The sequence below is a fragment of the Cebidichthys violaceus genome, unplaced genomic scaffold (genome assembly GCF_023349555.1).
Source record: "Cebidichthys violaceus isolate CVI_PGR_0920_01 unplaced genomic scaffold, fCebVio1.0.p SCAF_94, whole genome shotgun sequence".
NCBI classification, from domain to species: domain Eukaryota; kingdom Metazoa; phylum Chordata; class Actinopteri; order Perciformes; family Stichaeidae; genus Cebidichthys; species Cebidichthys violaceus.
Window position 1 is genome coordinate 619,488 of NW_027176980.1, and position 14,410 is coordinate 633,897.

Sequence of the window (14,410 nt, forward strand, 5' to 3'; positions counted from 1 at the left end):
ATGTTGACAGAGTCCCAGTCCACTGTCTCTGTAGATCAGCGACAGTTAGAGCGTCATCATGTTGTGGTTTTACGACGTCTTTCAGACACATAAAATCAGCCTCTAACAGTCATCTGTTGTATATGCATGCCTTGGGTTTTTTTTTAATCTTTTAGAGTTACAGGCCTTCAGATGTTTATTCATCGCAAGCACAGGTTGGCTTGTTGGCTGGAGAGACTGTCTCAGTAACTGGGTGGTCTCAAGGTTCAGGCAGCCGGTGTGTCCACTGGACCCTTTGTGTCCTTGTGTTCAAGTGTCCTTGAGCAAGACACTGGAGCATGACCTGCTCCTGGCCTCTGACCCCTCTGGTTCAGAGCATTCATACATGCAAGTCCGTATCACAGGAACATGCGAAGAAGCAAATTCCTGATTACGGTGTGATTAGTATTTTTGTCTTCAAAGACCCTTATGTGCCGGTTTAGCATTCTCATGGCTGTGGATGGAAGTGGCACCTTTCTCACAGTCTTGTCTCGGCACATTGGACATGGAATGGAACAGTGACTGTGAGGTTAAAGAGCAGACTTTCAGCTTTAATTTGAGGCTGTTTTACATCCATATTTGGTGAACTTAGCCAAGTATCCGGACAATCATCCTTAACCTACAGAAAAGACCAGTGGGAGGGTCTTGACTGTTCGGGTCAGTCACCTGACCTCAATGCAACTGATCATTATGTGTGTCAGTTGTTGAGTACTCCGGGGGAAAAAGCCAGTTAAACATACTGACAGTCAAGATGATTTAAGTACCGGCCTCACCAGGAAAAACTGCAAGTGTCTGCTGGTGTATTTGTGTTGAATTTTATATGCATTTCACTGAAGTACCCTTCCCCCCCTCCCCCTCCCCATGCTGCCGCAAGCCAGTCGTTACCTCGCCTGTAGTCGCTCACCTCCAATCCATCAACATTGACTCAATCAATCTGTTGAATCACCTGATCAATAATGACACGCAGTTAACCTGCGCCCGCCCTGCCGGAGGGTCCGACTTCATCTTTACTTAACCTCAGCATCAGTCAGGCAGCAGATTAGCTTGGTCTCCTGGATTTACTTTAATACTCTAAATATGCTTTCAAAAGGCAAGCACATACAGGAGTAACAGCAGAGTGTGTGCGTGTGTGTTTGTGTGTGTGTGTTTGTGTGTGTGTGTGTGTGTGTGTGTGTGTGTGTGTGTGTGTGTGTTACTATGCAGGATATGTTTTTGTATTAGAAACTAGTTTCAACACCGCTGCATTTTGCGTTTATTTGCTTTTGTTGCTTGGCAGCAAACCACAGCCGTGCACCATAACACCTTGAGTAGAAAGCGTCTTGGTTTTCAAACCAGGTGAAGAAGAGTTCGGTGGTAACGTCAGTGTATCCAGTAGCAAAAGTACACTGCAGTCAATGAGCCGCTGTCTGTAAAAGCCCCAGACGACAAACTCGCTCACCTCCTGCTGCTGCACAGAGCGCCGTTTGCTTGTTCATTCAATGCTTATTAATATGTGTTGCATGTCGTCCAAATTGCACCAAATTTGACACTGCACTCCCTTGAGTACCCAGCAATGCATCCACCGAGCATGAAGGCGATCGGGGGAACGGTTCTCGAAATATGCGAAGGACACACGGATGGACAGAAAGCTAGAGATTCCTTGTTTTATAGTGACATGTATACAGTATATATCGGCCGGAGCTCTTCTTCTTCCCTGATTTTCCTTCTTTTTTGGGGAGTTACCTCCACTAAATGTCCATAAGTGGAACAGCAGGACCCGTGCATCCTCATATGGGCACTTGTTCATCTTCCTGGACGTAATACTAGAACACAAGATATAGAATAAACTGGCATCGATTACACAACTCAAGTAAGTTTCAAGAGCTAACTAACAGATTTTCATACGACACAGAACATAATGGAAGTAATGACTAATGACTGCATAGAAAGATTATAGAAATCTAAAACTGTACGGCATGGCATTGCAAATTGTTTGGCAAAAGCGTAAAGTACGCAAAAAAAGTGGTTTGGGAGACACAGGCTGCAGTGAAGAGAACAGACGGGCAGACATGAGGAGTGACGTGTGGTTCGTAGCGCAGATTCAAACCAGCCTCGCAAATACATGCAAATACTGTCCATACTCTGGGAGGGTGTTTGGGTACGACAGCACAGCCCTGACAGCTATCAGCGGCGGAGATCCACAGGGGAAAGTGAGGAATGCTGGGAGCTTCGGGGGGGGGTTCGGGGGCAGCGCATATCTGACTCTCAGCGAGCCGTGATGAATGGCTCGGGGATAACAGGGCATCAGCAGCTGGGCGGAAGATGATCCCCTGACCCGCTGTGGCAGCCTGCCACGCCGGCGAGGCCTCTTCCCAGCTCCCCGCGACCCCCACCTGTTACCAGCACCTGTGGGAAAGTGGAAGTCGCAAAAAAAAAAAACAAAGAGCCTTTTTTTTTTATATATATATCCAGGTGGATGTTTTCATGGGTGATGAAATAGTTTGATCTTCTGTCGATCCTTTTGAGGCATCTCATCTTGAGGTACAACCTCGGCGCCCATCCGCTCGATCTTCTGGCTCCTAGCGTCTTCGATGAACAGATGTGAAACCGTTTGTTTTTCGCGCGATTCTCAACGGTACGCACGTGTTGTGCTCACTGGGGAGTGTGTAAACGTCAGGAGTCCTCAGCCGTAAACCGATTACTCACCGAGCCTGCTGAGCTACTGGATCAAAGTGAAAATCATCCCGTTAGCAAATCGGATCACTGACGCCTCATTCTCCGTCTTAAAAACAGTTTTTGTTTTTGTAAAACCAAAACGTAGCAGTGAATGAGTTGCTTCTTTTAGGCTGCTGTAGTGGATTTGAAGCTCATCGTGGTTCAACGTTGTGTAACAGTGATGCTTGTCACCCAGAGAGGTTGGATATAAAACGTTACGTTACGCTGTAGCTCTGATCGCTTGACGGAGTAGCAACTGAGGGGCAGGGCATAGCAAAGAGTAAATTGCAAAAACTTTTTTTATGTGCTTTTTCTTTTGGGAAAATTCTTAATAAGGACCAAAAAAATGACTACTGCTAGTTGTATAATACCAAGTGACGAATTCCTGAAACCCCAAACAGTGATTGTCTGTGTCCGCCTCTTGACAGTGACTGGTGGTATGAAAACTGTTGTTTTGATCACTCAGAGAGAAAGAGAGAGAGAGAGTTTGCTTTTCCATTATTAAACATTCTTTCCTCCTGACTCACTTGATTGCTGGTTCGGCGTGAGGCATGACTTCAGCATTTGCAGGAGGTACAGGAGCATCTCCGTGCTGTATAATTATCATAAGAGTCCTTCTGTTCCTAACGCTGCATAGCAGTCTGAGCGGCTCTGGCGAGTCTGCAAAACGATGAGGTTTTAAAAGCTGAGTTTAAAATGATGCTGACTTCATTCTTTTGTGCCGTCCTCACTCAACGATACCCTTCTTAATTCCTCAAAAAAACAAAACAGACCAATGACTTTCTGCAGGACTCAGCGCGGAGAAAACCCTTCTGTTTCAAATTTCGTTTGAGTTTTGAACGGGTCAAGTGCCAAAAGAGCTTTTATCTCAGTGCGACTGTGAAGTCGCTGTTTTTTTTGTTTTTTTTTTCCCCCAAGTTCTCTTTTATCGCTGACGTGTATCCTCTTGTCTTCAGCTGCCAGGTTAAGAAACGAGCTGTAACGACAAAAAGACCATTGAACAACTGTCCGTCCGATGCTCGTGCTGTACGCCTGTGCGTTGAATGATATAATCATCGCGCCGCCTAATAGATTTATGACTTTGCATTCGGTGGCATATGGCAGGTAGACCCTCTGTTATCGAGAGCTTGGCGAGAGATAAACGCAGACCATAAATTCATAAAAGGAGGGGGAAAAAAAACGCTGGGGAGAGGCACGCCGAAGCGCACGGGAGGTTATTTTGGTCGTTCGCTCCGCAAACTCGTGTGTTTCTGGTGGAAAACTCCCAATAGGGATCTGGACGAGGTTGAAAGCTCGGCGTAAGGGCATGTTTGACGTTTTTTTCTTTCTTTCTTTTAAGTGGTGGTTGTCAGCTCAGCTCTTAACTCCAGTTTAGGCAGCAAGATATGATAAATGTCGTAATGATGAGTGGCTCTCTCTCTCGCTCTCTCTCTCTCTCTTTCTTTCGTCTGTCTCTTGATGGATGAAATCTGCCGTTCTGGTTGTTTCTGCTCTCGTGTTACACGAGGAGCATGAGGCTGAAGACCTAATTGCTATTTTTCACCGTGAGACGTCAAACTAATGATTCCCGTGCTTCAGTTTACAAATAAGAATAACACTTAAGCATTACCAGCATGTATAGAACTCGAGGCACTAAGTGGTTCCTATTAATTAGTCGTAGTTCCTGTTGATTTGAGCAAAAGGAGAAGCAATTTTTAACCGGCTGAGCTGAGTCCATCCTATTATTTACAAATTATTTACAAAGCCCACGCGGAAATGAATAATCATTAATCTCGGTGCACACATGACTGACATTCTCGAGCCAGAACGATGCTTTAACCAACTGCTGTCCAAACGTGAACGTCAAAAATAAACGTGAATTATTCTCAAGTGAACGATCTCGGTAGCTCCCCTCTACCTCTCATAACTAAAGCGCTCTTTAAACTATTGATCCGACCCCCCCCCCCGGAATGTGCTGTTGCTCGATAGTATCGCTTAAAAAGGAAGACGAGCGAGGCCGTTTTCGCACGGGGGTGGGGGGGGTAATGCAGCGTGCAGAGCCGTGGGCCCCGGGATTCGGAGCGTCCCCCCGGCGCGCCTGGCACCCATTCCCATAAGTCTATTGAGGGAGCAGGAACGTTTGACACTAAAAATAAAGATCAGCCACGGGTCAAAATTATCATCGGATTACCATTGATTCCAGAAAACCCAGCAAATGCTGATTGCTTTTAAATTGAATCTTCGGCCTGATTGATTGCAGTGTGTGTGTGTGTGTGTGTGTGTGTGTGTGTGTGTGTGTGTGTGTGTGTGTGTGTGTGTGTGCAACATAATTCCAGCTGGGAGGCGCTTTTGACCGACAGTCATTTTAATTAGCCCTCCTCTTTTAATGAACACGCTTTAAACAAGCAGCCATAGATGCCCATTCATTTTATGTTATTGTGTTAAAGATTTCCTTATAGTTTCTGGTTATGAGATGCAATAAAAGATCCAGTAATGGGACTTCCAAAGATATATATATATATATATATTAGCGCAGATAAGATAACTAGATAAGATATGATTTCATTTTTATTTGCGCATAAGACATTTCCACACAGCCCTTTTTTAATTAAGTAAAGCAATGTAGACATGAGCATTCAGCTGACAGGATACACTGCATGCATATGCAGCTCTTAAAGGAGCAGTGTGTGGCACTTATGGCGGATTTATTGGTAGAAGTTGAATATCGAAATCATAACGCGATGCCACCAAATCTCACACACTGCTCCTTTTTAAGCAACAATGAGCTTGTGGAGTCTGTAGTCGTGTGTAAAAAGCCACAGCTGCTGTGTTGATCCAGGTCCAGTGGAGTATTAATTATGTGCGAATGCAAGGGCTTCAAATGACGAGAGGCGCAATGTTTGTTAAAGGCGAAATCTGTGTCAAAACACAAAACACCATTTTGAAATGAAATATCGTGGCGCTGCAGAGATGTTTCTGCCCGCACATGGAATTCCACAGTCCTGAGAAAAGATCTTTGTTTGCTACAGATTAGATTCTTCTTCCACAGATAAATAATATACCGCTAATGTTGTTTTGTGAATTCTTTTGGTCACGATAATCTGACACGGAGACGAGTCTTAAAATTGGCCGACGTGGCCGACGTTTTGACTTTGAGACTTAAAACTTTAGGCGCGAGTCGGACTTAAGTCACGGAAGTGTGGACTTGAGACTTGAGGCATGTGACCTGGTGAAATCCCAAACAACAGATAAATAAGAAAGTACCGATCCGCCCCTGAATAACTGCACAGCATGCATTGAAAGGACTTTTTTTTTTTTTTTTTTTTTTAAACCCTACTAAACACAGATGTTTTGTCCTTTTCACGGTCCGCTAAAAGGACAAAACGCCCTAAAAGCGTCAAAAAGAACGTCTCTATACAAGGTGCATTTGTCTCCGAATTCAGAATTTCCGTGACGAAGCTTCACACGAGGAGACGGTCAGCGACATGAAACGCGTGAAGGTATCACGTCGTGAGAATGCCGCGCGGTAAACGTACAGCAGCTTTCAACAAACTGACAAAAGTCTGCTTCTAATCTACGTTTCACTGTAACACGAAACGCGTCCTATGAAACGTATTATTTACTTTCTCCAAAAGCACAGATCAGTCGATCGTCACGTTTAAGGCCTCCGATGTTTTTCACGCGTCCGTTGTAGTTTTCCAGCGGCGGATGACAATGGAAGGGCTCAGAGCGGCGAACGTCTCGCTAAATGCTGCTGATTCTACGGGTTCCGCTGTGGATGTCACGTTTTCTTTTTTTTTTTTCTTCTTTCTTCTTCTTCTTTTCAGCCCCACATGCCCGAGCCTGCTCATGCCATCACTAAACCGGTATTTGTTCGCTTCGACTCTCCTTCTGCATGAACCACATGTAACATGACATCGACATCGCCGACATCCAGAAAACATATCGGGGATGTTGACGCTGCGAAGCCGATCAGTTACGACTTGAAAGCCGAGCGCTGAGTGCGTCGCCGGTTTGACGTTCGACTGTTGGAACCCGCGTGATGTGATGCATTATATAAACATGTATTATTACTGTTGGCGGCCAGCAAAATGCATCAGTGGAGATGTGCTGTTTTTTATAACTCACTACGGAGGAGTAAGCTCTCGAGCTGTTTTTCCTATTTCCATTCCAGGAGAGACGGACGAGTCCAGAGTAATGGGAGCAAGTAGAAGTAGGTGTGGAGAAATCATGATTACATTATGATTAAAGTTCATAACATGGAGCGTAAAAACCTAGAGATTCTTTATCACATGTGTCACGTATGAACTCTTACTTTTCGAAAACAATTCAAAGAAGTCTGTTTTTCAGTTGCGTACAAAAAGTTCTGCCGGTCGTTGTTGTCGTTGTAAAGTTTTTGTTTTCTACCTGATTGCGTATGATGAAGGGGGAAAATATATCTGGGGGAAAATGATCAGTCGGATTCTACGTCCTAGAAGCTAATCCTACCTAAAATGAAAATAATGAACATTTATAGCAAAGAGGCACCGCTGCCGTCTCCGAGTTCTTTCCACCACAGATGTCACAGGTTGTGTCCCACATGCCCGAGCCTGTCTGTGCCATCTCTGAGCTGGGCGCACAACCCGGAGAGGAGAAAAATACTACGTTCCTGTCCCGTCCTGTCCGGTTTCTTTGGTTTGTTTTTACGCCTCGCAAGCCTCCGTTTTGATATAAAAAGTGTGTGAGTGTGTGTGTGTGTGTGCGTGTGTGTGTGTGTGTGTGTGTGTGTGCGTGAGGAGAATGAGATTGGATCTGCATCTCTCTCATCCATAACACACACTTTCACACAGATCTTCACTTTGTTCATGTGCATGCAGGTACAAACACAACAACACAACCCGTTGTTGATGGATCAAGCTGTTGTTTTATTTTAGCTTTTTTCCAGCCGACATTAAATCTGTAAATTGAACGCACTTGATTTGCATATTTTTTTTTAGATATTCTAGAGCTGAAACATTTAGTTGATTCAATCTACGGGTTCATCAATAAGAGATTATTCAATAATGCAATCGTTAGCCTGTTATGATGATTACCTCATCGACTTATATTTATATTTAACCCGGTGTGTTTACATGCGTGTTTGTTTATATGACATTTTGCAGACAACAACAATATTCAAATTTTTCAATTCCCATTCCGATGTCTTAACATTTAAGAAGTTAATTTCTCTCTACTTGCATTATTATGCTATTATGTTATCATTATATCAGTGGCATAAAATGGTCTTAAAATGACAATAATATCGACAATATATCATCCAACAAAGGTAGTTATCGTGACGGTGACTAGTTGCAGCCATTAAATGTTGTTTTCATTGTCAAATTTGGAGTTCAGTAAAGAGTTCTAGTGTCGAAAAAAACCCAGCTTTATTGGCTGCTTCGTGTCAGCGGGTGCAACGACTGTTTATGTTTCTTAACATCCTGGAAAACTCCGACTGGCCATATGGCGATGTGCTTTCAGTGCCCCCCCCCCCCCGCTGCTGATCCACCCTCAGGTGTGCGGCTGCGTCACCTGGCAGCCGTGTCCAGGCAGGTCCCTCTGCGTGAGGAGAGGCTCGGCCATCACCCGCCACCAGCTGCGCAGCGCATCAGGAGCAACAACAGTTACCTCATCCGACGTCACGGCGTGATGCAAAAAGGTCAGGAACGAGGTCAACCTCGAAAGCCCGCGCCAACCGGGTCCTCCAACACACCGTGGGCCTCACAGACGACGGCCGTACGGAACAACAGATGTCCCACATTTATTTTAATGGAAGATGAACAATGTCACGGGCGCATCGCGGAGGCTTTTATTTCGACGCCGCCCGCTCCACCTCCGTCAGTATCGGCTCGATGTGAGCCAGTTCATGTCTGCAGGCATTTCCTGGATCTTCTACATGATTCCACATTCACTTGATGTCGGTGTTTAGTTTTGAATCCACGGAGTTAATGATCAGCCCGGGAGTTCGTTTTTCTTTCTTTCTTTTTTTTTTTTTTTGAGGGGGGGCTTGAAAGCTGGAAGCGCGCGTGTGTGTGTGTGTGTGTGTGTGCGTGTGTGTGTGTGTGTGTGTGTGTAAATCCTTTTGCACAGGCTTTTGTGTGCACATCTTATCTGTGTTCCCTAGATAAAGAGCGCAGTAGTAAACATGCAAACCGCCAGTTCCTGCAAGATGTCTTCCAATAAGCAGCAGGGTGGGAAACTGCCAGCAGCCAACATCAGCCAAACACTGTTACATTTAGGCTGACAAGCTTTTTAGCACTAATACCGCTCTGTCAGATAAACACCGATCACTGCTGCTTTTCTCTCTGTCATAGCGTTGTTAATTTAATATATTTGTTTGTTTTTTTTGAGTGCTAGTGGGACAAAACGTCCCAAATGTCAATTCGGCTTCTAGGGAAGTAAAAAGAAATCGTAAGTTGCAACTCTACTGCAAACTTCTTTGCAGTTTTTGTCATATCAGCTTCAATACCAAAGTTAAATGCAACCTCTGCTCGCATTCTTACGCCTTCATGTGTTTTATGTCTTTAACCCTTGATGCACCAGCGTAAATCTAACGTGCCGTCCGGGGCTTCAACGCTTCCACTGGTAACCCCAGTGTTTAACCTCATATTGCTATGAATTGTGGGTATATTCCCGTAGGCAAAATCCTGCAGAAGTGCGGACTTCGGGAAGGTCTCGAGATGTCTGAGAGAGAGAGAGAGAGAGAGAGAGAGAGAGAGAGAGAGAGTTTGACAGAAGGGCAGAGCTGCACTCTAACAGACTCCAAGTCGCGGTGTGGATCGGGGTCGGGCCCTCGGTGATCATTGAGGCCGAGTCGTGTCCCTGTTGTGAAACGAACCTAAGGCGGATGAGATACCTTAAATGCCATCCCGCTGACAGACTCGTCTCCCATTTGGATTTCTTAAGCGCTTTTTTTCCTCCCCGGCGCACGGAGGCGTTTGCCAGCAGAGCCAGAAGCCATTCGCTCTGCACTTGTTTTAGTGTCAAATATAAAGGAGCTTTGCTCCGCTGAGCTTATGAGTCAAGGCCCCCCCGAGCTATTTCCTAATCAGCGGCATGCCTCCTACTCTTCTATTTCACCACATGGTGATATCCTGCTGAAACGAGGCGTGTGGATGCTTATCTGTCATCCCCCCCCCCCCCCGTGCTCCAAATGAAGGACAAAAAGCAATCTCCTTCTTCTCCTGCCGCCGTCCCGAGCGGCGGCCTCACCTCGACCTCCAGATCGCTCTCATTTCCTCGGCTCTGGGTCCTGCAGGTCTCAGTCCGGCCCCCTCTTTTTTTTTTTTTTGGAAAAACGCTCACGATCACAAAGCTCACCGGAGCAGCAAATCGTCCCGGCAGGCCTCCGGCTGCAGACGCTTGGGGAGACGCAAATGAAATCTTACCTCATCTCCATATTTCTCAGGTTTTAGTACTTGCACATGAAAGAGGCACGGTGCAGGTTGTTTGTATAGTCTGCTTGATGACCTGGTTGATACCACTGAGAAGCTTTTGGCCCGGTTCGTCCAGTGGACCTTAACCAGACGTTACTGTCTTTAAGAGCATCGTGATGTCACGTGGAACCAGACGACCTCATGAATCCGTTGGTACCGATCATGTCACGCTAGCTTGTCTGGAGGAGGAGCTAGATAACACTATTCTGCAGAGGGATAAACTGACATGGCCGCATTCACAGGGGTCCCTTGACCTCTCGCTTCAGGATATCTGATCCAATCGCACAATTGAATCCATTCTCGGCTGGGGAAAAAAACCCCACATAATCTAAGTGGGTCTCAAAGGGTTGATTCAAGGTCTTTAAGTCTCCAAACGTGGACAAATAAAACCCAAACCACCTGCATGTCTATTAAAGTTAAGGGATAAAGTGTCACTGGCCCTTTAAGTGTCCTCTGATGCGGACATTTCAACGTGCCTCCCGAAAACACAGATAACCTACATTTTCTTAACCAAACGGAGGCGGACAAAGCGTCATTCCTGGGGAAGGTCTCTCACCTCCGATGAGGACTAATCCCCCCCCCCCCCCCCCCCCCTCCCCTCCCACGCTCCACCACCACTCCATTCAACCAGTAATCCCCACACAATGCCAGCAAAGGATTGAGCCCCGACTGTGTACTCAAGTAATGGAGGCAGAGAGAGGAGGAAACCCTCCTCCCCGTCCTGCTCCGTCCGCTCCCAAACAATGCGCCGCAAACAGAGAGGCTATCAAGTCGATCCCTGGGACGCCGCGGATATTGTCTCCGCATGGCTTTGATCTTATCCTCCTCGTCGGCGATCCTGGCGTGAGTCGCGTTTGCAGGAGGAAGGCGAGCTCACACCTGAGAGGGCCGAGTGGCTTTTCTCGGGGCTGAGAGAGGTGCGGTTAAACGGTTCTTTTCTGGCAGACTGCTTTGGGTTAAAGGTAAAAAAAATAACGTCTCAAAGTGCTTCCTCAAAACCGTTTTACTTTGCGAATGCAGAATCCGTTTTTGTTAGGTTAGATTGCTTAGAACTTTTGGTGGAAAAATGATTACCAGTTTGCTTTCAGGTCAAGAAACCATTGTTATAGTTCGGTTGCATCACACACCTTCCACCGTCTGCACATTTTCCAAAGCAAAGCGTGGAGCCGAGCCCTCATCATGAAGTCGGTATTCTGACATCCTCCAGGCATGGCATGAGAAAATTCTGGCTCGGTGAAGTGAGCGCAAGCAGATGCAGCAAAAAATTATTCAGAAACCAATCCCCTGGAGATCTTTTGATATGTGTGTACAAGTGTGTGTGTGTGTGTGTGTGTGTGTGTGTGTGTGTGTGTGTGTGTGTGTGTGTGTGTGTGTGTGTGTGTGTGTGTGTGTGTGTGTGTGTGTGTGTGTGTGTCAGAAGGAGGTTGAGCAACGCCGCAAATGCCAGAAGCCAACTTCCAGGAGTTTTACAAGTGCGAAAGAAGAAGAAGAAGAAGAAGAAAAAAAAAAAAAAAAAGTAGCGCAACGCTGCATTGTTGCGTTCAGCTCCCTGAGGACGGAGGCTGATTTGTTTGCTCCGTCACGTGGAGCAAACAAGAACGGCTGCCACCTGCGAGCTGTTACGACACGCAGTGAAATAGTTTATGTGGACTTCATAAAGATCTGCTCCTATAAAAAGAAAACCCCAGTCTGTGTTTTTTTTTGAAAGCCGGTTTGATGAGGTTTGGGCTGTTTGCGTGTTCGTGGCGTCCCGCTGTTATATTTAGCTCGCTTGGTTTCCATGCGAAGCTGCTGGGACATTACATTTGCCTTTTTCTGGGTCAGGGACGAATATGAAAGGCCGTGCCACCGAGCAATAAGAAACCCATTCCCCGTGAAGGGCATTTGCTTCCAACGCCGCTTATATTTCACATTTTCTGCACTCCGTGTTTTGTTTTGTTTTCCTCATCTGGCTCTGATCTGAGATCTGCGAGTACGGACGCAGAGATCCGGGATGAAGGGAAGAAGCTCCCGCGTGTGGTTTTTTTTTTTCCGGCCCTCGGTGTCGACCCTCAGGTTGATAAGCCGCCTCGCTGCCGGAGCTCCCGTTTACAACCCGAGGTTATCTGGCTGCTCCTCAACGGCTGCTGCTGGGCTGCTGCTCTCCAGCTGCCTGGCCTCCCCCCCCTCCTCCTCCACCTCCCCTTACCTCATGTATGAGCAAGGCCCCCCAACCGTTCAATCTGTTTCCAACAAAGATAAAATTGCTCCTCAGAGAAGCTGCGAGAGACGCTTGTAGTCGTGAAGGCAGATGCTTAAGAGGGTAGCAAGATGTCGCTGGATGAAAGCAATGACTCTGCAAACCGGTTTTGGTTAACTTGATTTGATTATTCTAGATTGCAAGCAGGACTTTTGCAACAAAAAAACAAAACAAAAACATGGCTGAATAACGTCAGTTTGAATACTTTAAATCCAATGCAGTGCTCCTCGGCATGAAGGGACAATTATTTTGACGTTTTCAATGAACAGCTGTACTCTTAACCCCCCCCCCCCCCCCCGCTCTGACTGTAGTAATCAATGGGAGAGGGCTACGCTAACGCTAATACAGTCATGCAATAGATGATTGGTGCTAACTCTCCGTAGCAGCCATGACACTAAATCACCCCCCCCCCCCCCCCCCCCCCCACTATATGTTTGTGTGTTTCTGTAATTAAGAGCACATGTAGGAAAGGCAGCAGAGATAAACGACCGATCTTTGCTGCCAGATTGAAGATTGATCTGACCTCAGGAAGACATTAATGCTCTGAAATAACGTCCTGAGTGAGTAATGTGCAGGCTGAAGGAAAAAAAAAAAAAAAAGAAAAAGAAAAAGCAGAGCAAGACGTGCCGCTCATTTGCACCCTGAAAATCACAACTCGTTTAGTCACAGAGCAGTGGAGGTGTATTGAGACGGGGCTGTTTGAGGGCATTTTACATCCATATTCATCCACGTCAGGCTTGTAGCTCTTTCTACCCCTCAGGGACTATATATATATATATATATATATATATATATATATATATATATATATATATATATATATATATAAATAAAAAGCACCGCACTACCAGACGCCATTCATCTGATGTGAATGTAAACACTCAAATGTAGGGTCTGGGTTCATTCAAATGAACATAAACTAGTACACATGGGTGAATCTACACGCAGGTACTTTGTCCAGGTTTTCAGATTTGAGATTCAGCGATGGTGAATGGAGTTTTGTCTGTGGTGCTCCTACTGTTGCCCTAAAAAAAAAATGACATTTACTATCAAATACTTGCGTGTTTTGGTACTACTTACCAGAAAATGGACCCACGGTGACGACAGAGTCAGAGTACAAATGTTTCCCTTCCAGTCTCGAGCTTCTCCAACCTTTAAGCTCCATGACCCCAGAATACGACACTGAATCGTTGCTATCGTCTTCATCTGATTATCTGTGTGCGTGCGTGTGAACATAGTCGGTGTACAGCCGTCACGAGCTCACCGTGGTCCTGGAGACACTTTCTGTACTGCCAACAGGGGTGGTTTTGAGTATTAACGAGGTGTTTATGCATTTGTCTCGAGAGCAAGGACGCTAGAGGGGTAGAGGGGTAGGAAGTAGGGGAAGGAGCCAGTGGCCCCTGGCAGGATTTCGGTGTTGCGACTGGTTTGATCCCGTTGCAAAAAAGGGAAAATAATAGCACAAAACTAAATATAATGTCTGATCAAAATTCAATATGTTGCTTCCGGGCATCTTAATAGAAGCGTATTAGTGGAATAGGCTCACAGGCCTGTCCTGGTGTACGTCAGGAGCGGCCTGTTATGAGCATCGCCTCAGCGTCCTCGCAGCACATGTCACAGCTATCGATGTGACCTCAGCAGTTTCGACAAATAAAAGTCAGCGCGAGGAACGCGCGAGGGCCGTTTCACCGCACTGTTTTCGTGCGGAAGAAAAAAATGTGCAAGCGGAGCATGACGAGCCCGGGTTTATACGGCCCAACGGACCTCGTGTGTCAGGAGCTTTTATGAAACACCTAGGATAAGAGCTGCGTGGATGAAACCTAATATCCGTCATCAGCGGGAACCCATCTGTTAAGTAAATAGCACCGAGATGGGGCCTTATTGAATCGTTTCAGAACCTTCTCCTTGTGAAACATATTTTCTTCTTAATAGCTCGTCTCTATCTGTGCATGTAAGAATGTATTAAGGAGGTCTGCCTCTCCACTTCCCTTTTGATCTGCAGACTGTAACTCCAGCTACTGTGTCA

General features: G+C 46.0%; 1 protein-coding gene across 1 annotated transcript in view; it reads left to right on the forward strand.

The window, feature by feature from the left end:
- met (MET proto-oncogene, receptor tyrosine kinase) overlaps window positions 1-14,410 on the forward strand; it is a 55,333-nt gene that overhangs the window by 3,114 nt on the left and 37,809 nt on the right. The gene's annotated exons all lie outside the window — the stretch shown is intronic.